General features: G+C 37.2%; 1 protein-coding gene across 8 annotated transcripts in view; it reads left to right on the top strand.

Annotated features, from left to right (window-relative positions):
- The window catches only part of LOC6039090 (polypyrimidine tract-binding protein 1), a 466,473-nt gene that overhangs the window by 86,411 nt on the left and 363,813 nt on the right, over positions 1-16,249 (top strand). For 3 of the 8 annotated variants that reach the window (XM_038249979.1, XM_038249981.1, XM_038249976.1), the window contains one exon: positions 14,020-14,756. The exons of 4 other annotated variants lie outside the window; for them this stretch is intronic. The gene's annotated coding sequence lies outside the window, so the exon portion shown is untranslated. The remainder of the gene's footprint in view (positions 1-14,019; positions 14,757-16,249) is intronic. One more of the 8 variants, XM_038249977.1, reaches the window with a different exon arrangement.

Below are 16,249 nucleotides of genomic sequence, written 5' to 3'. Positions count from 1 at the left end.
CTGGCCCTAGAACGTCACAAAACGAGGTCATAGTCGTCTCTAATTGGTGGCGGCATCGGCTCAGTTTACATCAATTTAATAACACAAACATCGCACAATTTCTAGAACAATTCGGCGTCAATTTCCCGCCCGAAAAACTCCACAGCCCCGGGGGTAATTATAACTTTAATTTCCTCTACAGACCAGAGGGTGAGTGTTGACGGGACTGGCGGATCGATGGCGCGACGCCGCACAGGTTCCATTTGGGAACAAAAACAGACGCACAGGTTGCCGCACCGCGAGATTTGTTTGGCGTCCCGCGAGCTGACTCTAATGTAAACTCTTGTCCCGTGCGCGTGAGTTGAAACATTTCCTCGGTGGGTGGTTCCACAGGAGAACTCCGATGGTTTGACAATAGCCCGACTGCTTGCGACAGTGTTGTCATGTTCAATTTTGATCTGTTTCCCCAACTTGAAAGTTCGATTTGTTTTTGTTTCTGATAGTTTGCTGCGCAGCTTCCCTTGCAGTTGGCACACTTCGTGTGCGACATTGCCAAACAAGATTCTCAAAGTAACGGCGTTCCACTGTACGACATGATGTAATGCCAGTTGAATCTTTTGGCAAACGCCGTCTTCTTTTCTCTCTGGTCCAACTTCTAAGATGTGTCAGCCCCAGGTGTTTGCGTGGAATGTCCATAAAGCAGCATCGCCAGACCAACAGAAGGTTCGGAATACCGATTTTTTTTTCGTTGTTAATAAATGTGTTTTAACGTCGTCGGATACCGTCATCGTGCCACAGAGTCAGTGGCGGCATTCTCTCTAAATATTTACTTTAATCAGCGATATTTTTATTTATTGACAAACGGCGAAGGCAGTCGCGCAGAAGGCGGCAGTGTTGCCATCTTCCCGCTAGTTATATCGGTATTGGGTGACTGCATCGAGTCGGTGGTGGAGGTTTGTTTGCAGTTTGCTTGCAATATTTGATATCTGCTGACATTCGCAGCCAGCAGTGTCACATTGCACTGTAAACACATGCCGACCAACGATTGCGATGCAGCAGAGAGACAGAGAGGGGGGCGAGTTCTTGGAATTTGATGGAAGACTCAAGGAATTGTGGGGCCAGAGGTCAACGAAGAATTTTAACCGTTGTCGAAAGATGGATGATTGTTGGCAGGTGCCATTCTCTTTTTTATGGGTTATGTTTTGCGTGCTGGCGATGATGACACCATTCGGTTGCGATATGTGTTTGTTTTTGAATACCTTTGTCATACACAACCAGACGTTAATCTTCATGAAATTCCAACGATCGATAATTTGACGGTCTATTTGAATGGTCAGAAACACCACAGCTACTTTGAATTCACCACTACCCAGTCAAATCAATACGAATTCTGAAACGGAATCGAATTAGAATCGTACACAAATTCCGTTTCAAACGCAACAACCGGTTCGAACACGGAACCGGTTGCTGCGTTTTAAACGGAATTGGTATACGATTCTAATTAGATTCCGTTTCAGAATTCGGATTGAGTTAACTGGGTAATAGCTCTTTTAAAGTGAAACGGAACGCTAGTTCTTGGAAAACTTCTGTTCAACCTAAATCTATTGAGTTTTCTAGAACATTGTTGTTCACGTGATTTATGGATGGTTCCTTTGTTTAAACATCTACCTTAGTGATATCTCGTTAGAAACATAAAATGATTCAAATTTTTTTTATTTCTTTACTGCAGCCAAGTTTTACGTTTTTTTAATTGCAGTTCAACCAATTAATGCAATAAACATATAGAAAATCTGCTTTAAAGGGTTACATACATGTAGAAAATCACAAATTTTCATATTACAGAAAATTTATTGAAACCATTAAAAAGATGATTTTCAATCACTTCTGAAACATTAATGAAGATATTCCATGATTAAACTGAGTTAGAGACGATTTTAGGCTCAACATTTTGCCGTGCGCAAAGCGGACTGTCAAACTTTCTGAGTGTTTTTTCTCGAAACACCGAGTTGATTTACGGGTGCCACGATATCTCGAGATGGGATGAACCAAATTGGCTGAAATTTGGGGTAAAGACTCCCAAGACATATCTCGTGTGCATGACGAAGCCCGATTTTGAAATTTTACTTTTTAAAAAAATACAAAAAGCAAAAACTGACGATTTTTTATATGAAAAACAGAAAAATATTTTTATCTTTTTTTTTTAAATAAGTTTTTTGAAAATCGGCTTTCGTCATGCACACAGGACTGGTTTAACGAGTCTTCACCGAAATTTTGAGCCGATTTGGTCAAGGCAGTGTTGAGATATCGTGGCACGCGTTTTTTGAAACTTCCAACTTCAAATAGCTATATCTCAGCAGTGATACAACCAAATGTTTTCAAATTTGTTTTGATAACAGATTTTAAATAAAATTAAGTGTGTACTCACACAAACCTCTGACATTTTTGTCGATTTACATGTATGTAACCCCTTAAATAACTGAACAAAACATACTATCTCATTGAAACGGCTTATCTTAAACGCCTATTTTTGAAAGTACGACGGTTTATCATCCACCTCGATAGCCGCCATTCAGTAGACAGCAGCTTCATTCAGTAAAACCCCGCGATTAAGAAATTATCTACCGCTCCCTACCTTCACCTCACCGAAGAAAACAATAATCGACGACACATACCCATTTAATTTTACGACATGATCCCCCTCAAACAAGCCGTGGCCGAAACTTATCAATATTCCTAACTCTACGCTGTCTTCTGATTTTCGGTTTGGGTGTTGCTGTTGTTGTGGTTTATTTTGTCACAGATAAAAATAAAACACTACAACCGAAGCAATTGTACGATGACACTGGCAAATGTTGTTTAGCGAGAAAAAAAGGAGAAAGAAGTGATCAAAATAGAGAATAAATGTGTCTTTTTTTTATGAACGGTAAGGAATAAATGACCCGCTGATGACGACTGTGTCAAACTTTTTCGGCAGTCGGTGGTTGACGTGGGGCTATGCTTTCGATACATTCATTACATTACATTAAATATGAAAAGTTTCGGTGAAATGGCTCTACAAACGCAAGATAACGCCAAACAACTGATAATGCGATAGCACTCATCAAATGTAATTTCGGTGAAATGGCCAATGGTTTTTCAATTCATCAAAGAACTAAAAATTAGACATGAGCAATTCTCTACGAAATCGGTCTTTTTTCTTCAATTTTAATTTTTGTATTTTTTTATCCGACTGAAACTTTTTTGGTGCCTTCGGTATGCCCAAAGAAGCCATTTTGCATCACAAATTTGGCAGCTGTAAATACAAAAATGATGTATGAAAATTCAAAAATCAGTATCTTTTGAAGGAATTTTTTGATCGATTTGGTGTCTTCGGCAAAGTTGTAGGTATGGATACGGACTACACTAGAAAAAAATGATACACGGTAAAAAAAATTTGGTGATTTTTTTATTTAACCTTTTATTACTAAAACTTGATTTGCAAAAAACACTATTTCTTAATTTTTTTTTATTTTTTGATATGTTTTAGAAGACATAAAATGCCAACTTTTCAGAAATTTCCAGGTTGTGCAAAAAACCATTGACCGAGTTATGAATTTTTTAATCAATACTGATTTTTTCAAAAAATCGAAATTTTGGTCGCAAAAATCGTCGCAGTTTTTCATTTTTTTAAATATGTGCACATGTTTGTCCACTTTTGAAAAAAATATTTTTGAAAAGCTGAGAAAATTCTCTATATTTTGCTTCTTCGGACTTTGTTGATACGACCTTTAGTTGCTGAGATATTGCAATGCAAAGGTTTAAAAACAGGAAAATTGAAGTTTTCTAAGTCTCACCCAAACAGCCCACCATTTTTCAATGTCGATATCTCAGCAACTAATGGTCCGATTTTCAATGTTAAAAAATGAAACATTTGTGAAATTTTCCGATCTTTTCGAAAATAATATTTTCAAAATTTTTAAATCAAGACTATTTTTAGCAAATAACTCGAATGTTTCGGTGAAATGACCATAACTGCATAGTCCCACGTCAAACCTTTCGGGGTGGCGCCGTCCTGCTCGTTGCGGGCCACCCATCCGTCCCACCTTTTTTTTTACGGTGTCATTTCCCAGTCGAACATGTCTGCAGAAGTAGCAGCGACCGTTTTCGACAACCGACCGTCGATCGTGAAGAGCTAGCTAATTGTTTGTTTGGCTTGTAAATTAGCGCGCGATTCTCGGCGCCCAATAAACGTTCCCCGCGTGACAGCTATTGACGGGTTTAGAATGTTTCAAGCTCTCGAAATTCTTGTTCTTTTTTGGAGATTTTAAAGTTTAAAATTGGTATTTCATTATTAACTTTTAAACTTCCATATCAGCGAGCTTCAAAGAATCCAAATTTGATAGGGGTCATAACTCTTCTCTATCGTTTTGAGTTTGAGCTTTTTTTCGCGTAATATTTGCCAATTCTGATCACGTTAACCCTTAACTCAACAAAAAATATCTAAATACCGAATGTCTAGTAAGTTTGTTTGGTTCACATAAAGCTTTCTTTTAGAAATCACATTCAATTCACAATTTGCAAAAAAAAAAAAACAAGAGTTTCAATAATTTCGACATTCAAGGGTTATTCCGCACGCGTGTGCAAACATTAAACTGCGCGAAAGTGCCAATGAACTTGGGCCCCGAAAATGCGATCGCGACTCAGCAAACAGAACACACGACGAAGTGGTGGTATTTTGTATCGGCCAAACTCCTGGCTAAACCCGGCCTGACTGGTTGTTTGGTTGGTTGAGTTGAGTTGGTTCTGGTCAGGGAATGGTGCCTTTGAACCCTGGAATCGGTAGCCCGGCAGAACGCAAAAAGAACCAACAAAGTGGAAACCGGCCGCGAAACTTTTCGATGAATCATTGGGGGTGATGATGATTCGCGGTTGGTGCAAATTGGTGGGCAAAGGGTTGCCAATTTTCTAAAAAGAATCATCATGTTTTTATCACTGATTTAAAAAATCTTTGTTATTATTTTGTTCACTTACACCGCATTTTTTTTTTGATTTTTTTTGGAATGTTGATAGATTTTGATTTCGAATTGTACAAATCTTTTTCTCTTTATGTGTAATTTCACATATTCCGTCAAGTTGAGGTAAATTTACTACAGAAATTTTCTTAGTGAAGACTTCGACTGTAAAATGCAACTGATTTACTTTTGGTTTAATCAAGGGATATCAAAATCCTCAATTTTTTAATTTAGTTTTTTAGATCACAAATCGGGAAAAACGTGAAATTGAGAAAAATGTTTATTTGGTGTCATACATTCACTGATATTTCGCAATTTTAAAGAGAAGTGTAACTAAAATAGTGATTCAAACATTTCATTTAGCACTGACATTTTTCAGAGCAGGGCTTAACATTTGAAAAATAATTAGAATTTCATACAACTCAGTGCGCTAATATTAGGAGGTTACTGAATTATTAAAATTAAGCCTTCCCGAGCAGACGGAAATAACTTGGGAAGGTCATTTTTTGATATCGTGAGAAGATCGAAGTATGTTAATGGGATGATCGGATTAGTTGTTAAAATAACAAAAATTAATAACAAAGATTTGTTCGAAGAATAACTTAAACTGTTGTTATGTTGTAACAAACCAATAATACAGAAGGAATCATGAAAGAATAACAAGATTTGTTATTTTGTGCGGAGAGATGGAGCAGCATAATAACAAAAAATGTTATTGAACTGGTATGTCTCCATAACAAAAAAAGTTATTGTTTTGGTTTATTTGTAATTTGCAAATAAACCAGCAGTTGCCATAACTCATCTGCACTAGTCAGGGCTGCAGAGTCGGGTACCTCCAAGCGACTTTGAATCCATACTTTGAAGACAACTCCGACTCTGGATCCAGGATATGACGTCAACGGCGACTTCAGCTCTCCAAAAATACCCGACTTCAAATTTGCTGAATCCGATGCAGTCTCCGAGGTCTCACTCCAGCTCGAACTTCAACGTAAGCTCCGACTTCCTGGCTCTGTGAAAATAACAACAGTTTTTGTTATTCACACTCCAAAAATTCTCAATAAATAAATCAATTCCGTTAGGGAATATAAAAAAAAATAAAAAAAAAATGAACTCTCAAAAGTTAATTTTATCGGATTAATTTTAGCTTGAAACTCCATTTCATGGTGAAATAAATAACCCCGATGAAAATGGTCAAAAATATTTCATAGTTCTAGCCAATATTAGTAAAATCCCTTAGGGGATATATCGAATAATTAAAAAAATCAACTTTTTAGAATAATTTTAGCTTAAGGACCCCATTTCATGGCCAAAATAATGACCCCCGAGCAGACGGAAATAACTTGGGAATAACATTTTTTGATATTTGAAAATACTAAGCCAATAACATTTTACGTTATTTATAACAAGATTTGTTATTCGTCGTTATGATTTTTTTGTTATTGGAATGTTATTGTAATAACAGACTAATAACATTTTTAGTTATTCTTCGAACAAATCTTTGTTATTAATTTTTGTTATTTTAACAACTAATCCGGTCATCCCAATAACAGTTGGAGTTATTCTTCCATAACAAAAAATGTTATTCCAAAGTTGTTTTGGCTTCCAACCAATATCAGACCTATAACAAATTTTGTTATGATAACATAAACCGTTATTAAACCATTATGCCGTAATGGATTTTTCAGGAAGATTCCATAACACTTTTTGTTATTTTAACAGAATTTGTTATTGAAATGGCATGAATTTTGTTATTACCGTCTGCCCGGGCCTCGACGAATTTGGTCAAAATTATCCCATTGCTCGAGCCAATTTTAGCTAAGTCCCTTAGGGGATATATCAAATAATTAAAAAAAACAACTTTCAAAATTTCAACTTTTCAGAATAATGTTAGCTTAAGGACCCCATTTCATGGCCAAAATAATGACCCCGACGAAATTAGACAAAATTATCCCAAAGATCTAATCATATTTAACAAAAGAAAAAATAATAACAGATTGTGTTATGGACACTTAGAAACTTTTCCATTTGTGCGATTTATGGTAATTTTATTTCTAAGTCAGTATACCGAACGAATAACAAATTTTGTTTTTAGGAGAGTTTTTGAAATGTATAACATTACCTCTTATTAGCGTGTTATGAAACATTTTCAAAATAATATCACGTCAATACCAAATTTTGTTATTTTATCAGAAACTGTTATTATTTTTTCTTCTTGAAGTTGAACTTCAGGATAAAATAATAACACTTTTTGTTATTTTAACAGGATTTTTTATTGAATTTTGTTATTACCGTCTGCTCGGGATCACTTAAAAACGTAGGTACCATTCAAAAAAGTTTATAACTTTTGCGAACTTGAAGTGAAAAGCATGAAATATTGAGACAATTCCTTTAAAACTGTCAACCCTTTGGATGGGCAAGCCATCAACCACATTTCGAATTTCTCTCGCTGTTTACACAAAGAACTTCCAACGCCGTCCAGGTTGCTTCTACATCGACAGTTTGTCGTACGTGTGATACACGTCGCTAAATAAATATTGAACATATTTTGATATGTGTGCTCAAAACCGCGAAATCCGACGACTCCACCACCACCATCAGCCCACTCTCGCCGCCGTCCTTAACCCTTCCGGAACAAATTTCGACAAAGTCGTCGTCACTTCACGGCGCGGATTGCCACAATCCTCGACATTCGGCCTCGAGGCTGCTCGATTCCGTCGTCGCCCAGCCAAAAAAGTGGGCCAACCAAATGGCTAATTTGACAGAATTTTGGCTGGACGCGGGGACGAGGTGGAATTGTTAATCATTTTCGGTATTGTTCCTAGCCCAGGCATCACCACCACAACTACAAACCACCACACAATGAGTTATTAGCTCGTGTCGAGGGGGCGGTTCGGTAACAGCGCCGAGACGGGCGACGGCGAAGACAAACATCACACATTCGGCTGGCTGACTGGGTGGAAATTGGATGTTCAGCGGACCGAGCGAGTGACACCGCACTGCCAGTGTTGCCGGAAAAAAAGTAGTCGAACAAACAAAATAACTCTTTTTGAGAATTTTCAAAACGATCTCTGGAATTAGTTTCTTATCAATTTTATTACACTCAGAGAAATCAAAATTATTTGGGGACACTGTGGAGATTTTCCCTTGTCTCCTTAAAAAAGGGGAGCTTCAACACTTCTCGTCTTCTGAATCCCTTTCCTGGTGCATGGTGGAGATGGGAACGGCAATGTACGACATTCTTGGTGTTGAGGATCCGAACTTTGAGAGGATTTCAATAAAAATCATCCAGGTGGATTGCAACCAGTCAGCATTTTTTAATCTCAAAAATTTCACATTGTGCCAAAAAGCATCACTACAATGTATGAGTGTTTGGAGAAAAAATACTACTGAAACACCCATCGACTCGCAGTTCACACTCTCGCATTTCACACGGAACCAACCTCAATCCCGGGATATAGAGAGCACCACCACGGGAAACGGGAGACTAGTTTGTTTAAAACATTTTGATAATAATCTGCTGAACTTGTCAAAACTCGTCTGTGGTTTGGCGAGAGGAGGTTCAGGAGCGTAAAACCGACGTTATGAATTATTCAGCAAATTATTATTTTATTATTTGAACGTGTTTCCTTCCTTCAACCTCAACGATCCACCCCCATTCAACCCTACGACCCTTCAACACATAATTCGTCAAAAAAGTGAGACGAGTTTAGTGTTATGACTGTTCTGAGCACACACACACACATACTCGTCTGTATCAGGAAGCACCAAATGCCGTAACATCACGTGTGTGTTGGTTTGAATGTGTTTCATCGCGCTTGAATAATGGCAGGCAGCAAAACTAATGTCAATAAAAGTTTTTTTCCAGGACTAAACAAACTAGCCAAGCGGTGTGTGTGTGTGTGTTGCCACTTGCACGCACGCACGCACGCTCCCCCACATGCACATATGCTTAATTAGCTCTACATTTGAGAACAGTTGTGGTGGAGAAATCGATAACATTATGGTTTGCTCGTTCTAGTTCCAGGAAACGACAATGTTTAGTCTGCTGTGGGATTAAAATGTTTTGAATTTATTTTAGACATTTTAAAGCTGTTTGCAAAAAGTACGTGAAGCTACTTGATTGTTATTTACCCAAACTTTTTTCCAGTAGATTCACAAAATTACCTATATCTAAAAATATCTTATTTTGCCATTATTGCGTTTTCACAAAACAAAAGAAAAACTAATTTATTAAAATCTGCCAATCGAAGAAACGGCTATTAGGGGAACAACATCTAATTCCAACGTGCCTCTAATGTTGGCAGGTCAGAACTTTGACATTCAGTTGAAGCTAATTGAAAGCGTTTTCAACTGAAATTGAGTGATAAATGGCTCAATAAGAAGTGAGCAAGCAAGTTTCTATCAAAAGTTTCTATCAAAAGTTTTGCAAAATTAGTTGTTTTTAGGGGGAGAGGGGGTAATATGCACCCCCTAAGGGAAAACTCAACCATTGCATCATTACTGTGGAAGAATTTTGTTCGATGTTCTAAACCAACTATTATTCTTCGTCATCTCCCGAGCAGGGGTAAATAACACGGGAATACCAAATTTTGGTGTTACTTGGGCAAATAACAGGGACCAAAATGTGTCCTTGGTTGCCCAGTAATAGATGGTAAAATACCATGAAATCATACCAAAGTCTAGTATGTGGAAGGGCACAATAATACCAAACCATGTTATTCCAAGGGTAAAATAATACCTGGGTCTCGTGGCGCAGGGGTAGCGGCTTCGGCTGCCGATCCCGATGATGCTATGAGACGCGGGTTCGATTCCCGCCTTATCCACTGAGCTTCTATCGGATGGTGAAGTAAAACGTCGGTCCCGGTTTCTCCTGTCTCGTCAGAGGCGCTGGAGCAGAAATCCCACGTTAGAGGAAGGCCATGCCCCGGGGGGCGTAGTGCCAATAGTTTCGTTTTTAAAATAATACCTCAAAATAAAACCACTTCAATACCAAGTTGAGGTCTTCTGAATTTTTGAACATTGCTTGAATACCAAAACTTGGTATTGCCATGGTTTTATTTTTAGGTATTACCGCGTCCTTGGAAAATCAGATTTTGGTATTCCTGTGGTCTTCCACATACATGATTTTGGTATGATTTCATGGTATTTCACCATCTATTACTGGGCAACCAAGATCACATTTTGGTCGCTGGTATTTGCACAAGAAATACCAAAATTTGGTATTTTCATACCATTTTCAGTGCAGCAGTTGCAGTTAGTGAAAAAACGGAAAATGATCCATATGCAACAGCCAAATCTACTCACCTGATGATTCCATGTTGTTCTTAGTGATACTCTTCACCACATCGAATGCATTTGTCATTGATGAACGGCCTGTGCTTGAAGTTCTTGAAGATTCTGAAAAATAACAAGATTGAAAAATAAGTGTTATTAAAATGAAACTGGATTGAAATTCACCAAAATTCAATAATCTGTCGATTAACTCGTTTTTCAAAGTATTTGGTTATCCCAACTTAGAGAAATTTCAACGTTTTAAAAAAAAATCTTATAAAAAAATTGAAAATCAGCTTTAACATTTTTGGGTTTCAAGTCATTTCAGCGCAAAATTAATTATCTCATCAAAATTTATAAAAAAAAAATCCCATGGTTTCAGAGGAATTTGATGAAACCTTTCAATACCAAAATAATACCAAAATGTGGCATCCTGACTTAGAAAATTTTCCACAATGTCAAGTCATTTCTTTAGGGGGTATATCATTAAAATCAAGTTATATGTTTAAAATCAAGTTTGAAATTTCCGGTTTTCAATTAAGGCATTCGCTTTGAGACATCATTTTAGCGCAAAATTAATTATTTTGTCAAAATTGGTCAAAATTTTCCCATAGTTTCAGAGGAATTTGATGAAACACTTGAATGCCAAAATAATACCAAAATGTGGTGTTCGACCATTGACAAATTCTGCAATTTTGCAATATCAAAACAATACTTAAATTGGTATGATAGCACATTTTGCTCTTGCATAATCCTTAAGACAAATTTTAAAGGGTCCAGGAATGCCACGCATTCCCCTTGTTATTTACCCATGCTCGGGTAACCTGCCAAACATACGAGAATTTCCCCTATCTACTTTTGGCAAAATCGAAATGGTAGATACAATTTTTAGTGCATCTTTTAAAGTTAAAATTAAACTGAAACACCAATTAACCAAATTGAGACCCACGTTGCATATTCACATTCCTTAACAGTAATTATCCACATTTTCGCAAATAAAATTTTATTTGAAGGACTTTTCAGATTAAAAAGTAAACGTAAAAAAACCCAATTTTGATATTTCACATTTTATCACTAAATTAGTCATAAAAATGCAAGTTTGATTTAAGAAATGTTTGATATGTTTAGGGGACCGCAAAAGGCATCTTTTGCGCTTGTTTGTTTATATGGTACTGAATCTGATACTGCGGTATTCGAGAGTTATAATTTTAAAATTAGGATTTTTTTTTTGAAATTTGCTTTAGATGAAAAAGTAAATTTCAATCGAAAATTACTTAACATTTAAAAAATATTTGAAAGTAGAAATTCCAGACAACTTCCGCTGAAAATTTCAAAAGATTTGGTTGAAACTCGAACGAAAGCCAGCTAATTAAATTTTGAGTACGGTTGAAGGAATCGTCCCATGCGATAAACTTTAAACCTGTATTGTTAGTCTAAAAACTGAAAAATCTGATTTTTTATTTTTTTTACCGTGTACCATGTTCCGCATTCACCGATTCCAGTTGGCTAAAATTTACGGATGGCCTTGGACACTCTGGGTCTCGTGGCGCAGGGGTAGCGGCTTCGGCTGCCGATCCCGATGATGCTATGAGACGCGGGTTCGATTCCCGCCTTATCCACTGAGCTTCTATCGGATGGTGAAGTAAAACGTCGGTCCCGGTTTCTCCTGTCTCGTCAGAGGCGCTGGAGCAGAAATCCCACGTTAGAGGAAGGCCATGCCCCGGGGGGCGTAGTGCCAATAGTTTCGTTTTGGACACTCTATTGATTGGTAGCAATTACCTTCCCAGAGCCAGTAAATATATTTTGACATATAATTACACATAAGATTTATTTTTCACTGTGGACCATATTTCAAAGTATACGGATTGCTTTGGACAGTCTTTTGAGTAATCAACTTCTTAGATCCAGTAGATATTTTTCGACATGTCGTATGACGTATTTCTGTGACTTCTAGATTTTTTCCCCCACGATAGAACTACGACCGAGCCACGTAGCCCAGTGGTAACGCTTCCGCCTCGTAAGCGGTAGATCGGGGTTTAAATCCCGGCTCGGACCTACTCAACTGGATTCGATTACTTAGTAAAGGGAAGGTAGTGTATCGTCACAAACTGGACCATACCACGACACCTTAGGAAGACAACCTATGGAATTGTTAACATTAAGTTGATTAGTAAACTGTCACTGAATCCGCTTTGTAAATGCCGGCCCCGATACTCTTCACGGGTGTTCCCCTCAGGAACAGGGAAAGATATACTTTACTTTTACCGATAGAACTACGAAACCGCCTCCGGAGGTCCATGTGCCATCTTCAGGGGACGTTATGTGTGGTAAAGGCAACTAGACAAGTGGACCTCTTTTAAAAAGTTGTATTTCCGTCATTTTTTTTTCAAAACATGCAAGAATGAAGCTGTTAAAACTGTGGATTATGTTGTACAAATCAGTATTACCTACACATTTCAAAACAAAAACATGGTTTCCAAATTTAATCTTTGATGGATTTTGTTTAGCCATTTTACTAGAGCAATTTCATTTCATTTCATCTATTTGGTGGTTTTGACAACAAGCATCAGTGCAGTAGTTAACCTAAGCTGAGATATGGGGTACCTTTCAATAGCTTACTAATAACCTTCGAAATAGATTTGTTAGAGTGGTACTTTATCAATATCGATTAACCAATTTCATTTGCTTATTCTCATCATAACTACCTTAAAATAGGGTTGATCTATTTGAAACAACTCTGTTAGCACCTGTACAACGTAATGATTATCTCTTTTTTTGTTTTGTGGCTTTGAGCAACGCTTTTTGTTTTGTTTTCCCATTCTGTCTTAATCCCAACCGTAAATACAAGTGCCATTACAGTAAGTATTAGACCTAAGCACATTGATTTCTTTCTCCTTTCTATGCTTTTGAACAAACCAGTACAGATTCTTAGGCACTTTTGCCATTTCTTCTTACCTGTTTATTATACAATATATGAACATATCTAAATGTTTACACACACACACGTTTTTTGTATATCTCTCTTAAAACCTCTCTCTTTCTCTCTTTCTCTACTTCTCTTTTCCGCTCTTTACAAAACTTATTCCCTTTTCTCTCACACACAATCTCTACCTGTCCGCCTGTCTCTCTGTCTGTGTCTCTCTTTTTAGCCTCCCTATGTGCCTGTCTGTCTCTCTACCCCGTTGTGCAAAAGAAATCGAACCGCTTCTTTAACCTTGACTTATCTTCTCTCTACCTCTCCTCTTCTTTTACCACACCAACTATAATCGCTCCATCATCCTCAAGTGTTTCTTCTTCTTCCGCTTCGCTTCCTCGCAAAGTCGTCCTCACCTGAGCCGTCTGCGCAAAAAAAAAGAGTGGAAAAGAAAACGAACAATAATAATCGAAAAGTGCTGACCTCCACTTTACCCTGGCTTTGTGTATGTGTTTTCCTTCTCTTCTGCTAATTCCTTCTCTCTCACACTCAAATACTCTTCACCCTTCGGGGTTGCACTTCCTTCCTTCGTTCTTGCTCTTGTTCTGTCTGTTCTTCTCGCGTTACTCTTTTCTGCAACTTCTCTCTTCTGTGCTACAACAACAACAATCGACTCTGTTCTTCTCGGCGCTTCCTTCCTTCTTCTTTCTCAGCCTCAAAGCAAGCAAAAAAAAGCAATTCACTTCCATCTTCACCACCACCACTACCGAAAAAAATAACAAAAAAAGAGAATAAAAAATCGGCTGCAGTTTCGTTTGATGATGTTTCTCCAATGTTGTCCAATTTTTTCTCTTCTACTTCCAGCAGCCAGTTCTAAGTGTGCCTTCGGAAAAGCGAGTTCACCCCCCCGAAAAAAAACTGTCAGCGAGAGCGAAACTGGTCGCATTCGTGTTTTTGTTAGTTGTTTTGTCTCTTCGTGTCCCGTGTGGTGTCCCTTTGTTGTCCTCGGCTGAGGAAAAGTGTGCACGTGGTTTTTCCTCCTCCCGCAAAGGAAAGTGCATGTCTGTGACGTCAAAAGAACGCGCAATCGTGGGGAAACCACAGCCAAAGAAGTAAAGAGAAAGAGCGCGGTGGTTGAAACAAAAGAAACGTGAGAGAGAAAAGAGAGAAAGAGATAAACGTGTGGCGTGACAACCGATTTTTTTTGTGCAATTGTTACGTTTGAGAAACGAAAACTGAAAGTTTTCCGTTAAGTTTAAATCAATAAAAAAGCGATCAAATCAATCAAATGAAATAAAAGTGTGATAATCTGCGAAATAGTTCAAATATTTCTGTAGTGTGATTTCAAATCAAAGTAGCCAGAGCTTCTACACTAGCGAAAGAAAAGGAGAAAGAAAACAAGTGTGTGTAGTTCATCAAACTCTCTCTCGCGTTGCTCAAGAGGGAAAACAACTGCCAGCACAACAACAACAACAAGAAGCGCGAAATTCTTCTTTCGACACAGCTCCTCTTGTTAGACAATCTTTGGATTTCATCTGAAATAGGCGAATAGTATTGCTTCTGCGATCGGCACATATATGTGCAATTTTTCATAACTTTGGGTAAGCTTCAATGTACTAAAAAGTTCTATTCAAGACTAAACTGACGCTTGACAGACTGTTTCAAAGTTAGGATATCACAATTTGTAACACGAGTGCGTATCACATTTTTGGAGTCTCTTGTTTCGATTTGTTTAGTTGATTCGGATTTGAAATATCACCATTTTAAACCAAACAATGTCAATGGGAAAAATGAAACGTAACGAGAACTTGCATCCTGCTCACGTCAAAATGCACTGCTTGTTTACATTTCGTATTTCGTTTTTATGGGTAGCAAACTTCAACAAATTTCGTCAGAATTTTCGGGAATGTTCTTTGACTTTTTGGTCATGTCAATAACATAACCACTTATATCATTTTAGTTGAGTTTGTTTTTTTGCAAAATTGCAGAAAAAAATGTATTAAACGAGTATTAATTTAAGGCTTGATCCTGCTCCTGCTGATTTTTTTTAAAAGAAAGCTCGTAGATCCACCTTCATGTACCCGACTCAACATCGAATACTATTTCGATAAGTAGTTCAAAAGTTATGTATACAAATATGTATTCGCACAAATCCGAATGTTAAATAAACGGTCGGAAATGTGTCAAAAACCATCATGTTGTATATCGTTTGATAGGTAACCGCGACCTTTCAAATGAGTTAAAAATTTTGAAGATCTGGCAACTCTGCCTCAAATTATGACCACCTAAGTGGTATTTATGCCCTCTTTTAAAGCCGGACAAACTATTTGTACTTCTTCCCGTAGATGTGCCAAATGAGCAATTCTCTACGAAATCGGTCTTTTTTCTTCAATTTTAATTTTTGTATTTTTTAATCCGGCTGAAACTTTTTTGGTGCCTTCGGTATGCCCAAAGAAGCCATTTTGCATCATTAGTTTGTCCATATAATTTTCCATACAAATTCGGCAGCTGTCCATACAAAATGATGTATGAAAATTCAAAAATCTGTATCTTTTGAAGGAATTTTTGATCGATTTGGTGTCTTCGGCAAAGTTGTAGGTATGGATACGGACTACACTGGAAAAATAATACGGTAAAAAATTTGGTGATTTTTTATTTAACTTTATCACTAAAACTTGATTTACAAAAAAACACTATTTTTAATTTTTTTATTTTTGATATGTTTTAGAAGACATAAAATGCCAACTTTTCAGAAATTTCAGGTTGTGCAAAATCACTGACCGAGTTATGAATTTTTTATCAATACTGATTTTTCAAAAATCGAAATTTTGGTCGTAAAATTTTCAACTTCATTTTCGATGTAAAATCAAATTTGCAATCAAAAGTACTTTACTAAAATTTTGATAAAGTGCACCGTTTTCAAGTTATAGCCATATTTAAGTGACTTTTTGAAAATAGTCGCAGTTTTCATTTTTAAATTAGTGCACATGTTTGCCCAGTTTTGAAAAAATATTTTGAAAAGCTGAGAAAATTCTCTATATTTTGCTTATTCGGACTATGTTGATACGACCTTTAGTTGCTGAGATATTGCAAT

The sequence above is a fragment of the Culex quinquefasciatus genome, chromosome 1 (genome assembly GCF_015732765.1).
Source record: "Culex quinquefasciatus strain JHB chromosome 1, VPISU_Cqui_1.0_pri_paternal, whole genome shotgun sequence".
In the NCBI taxonomy this organism is placed as follows: domain Eukaryota; kingdom Metazoa; phylum Arthropoda; class Insecta; order Diptera; family Culicidae; genus Culex; species Culex quinquefasciatus.
The sequence above is the reverse complement of the archived record's forward strand: the minus strand, read 5'-3'. Positions and strand labels throughout refer to the sequence as shown.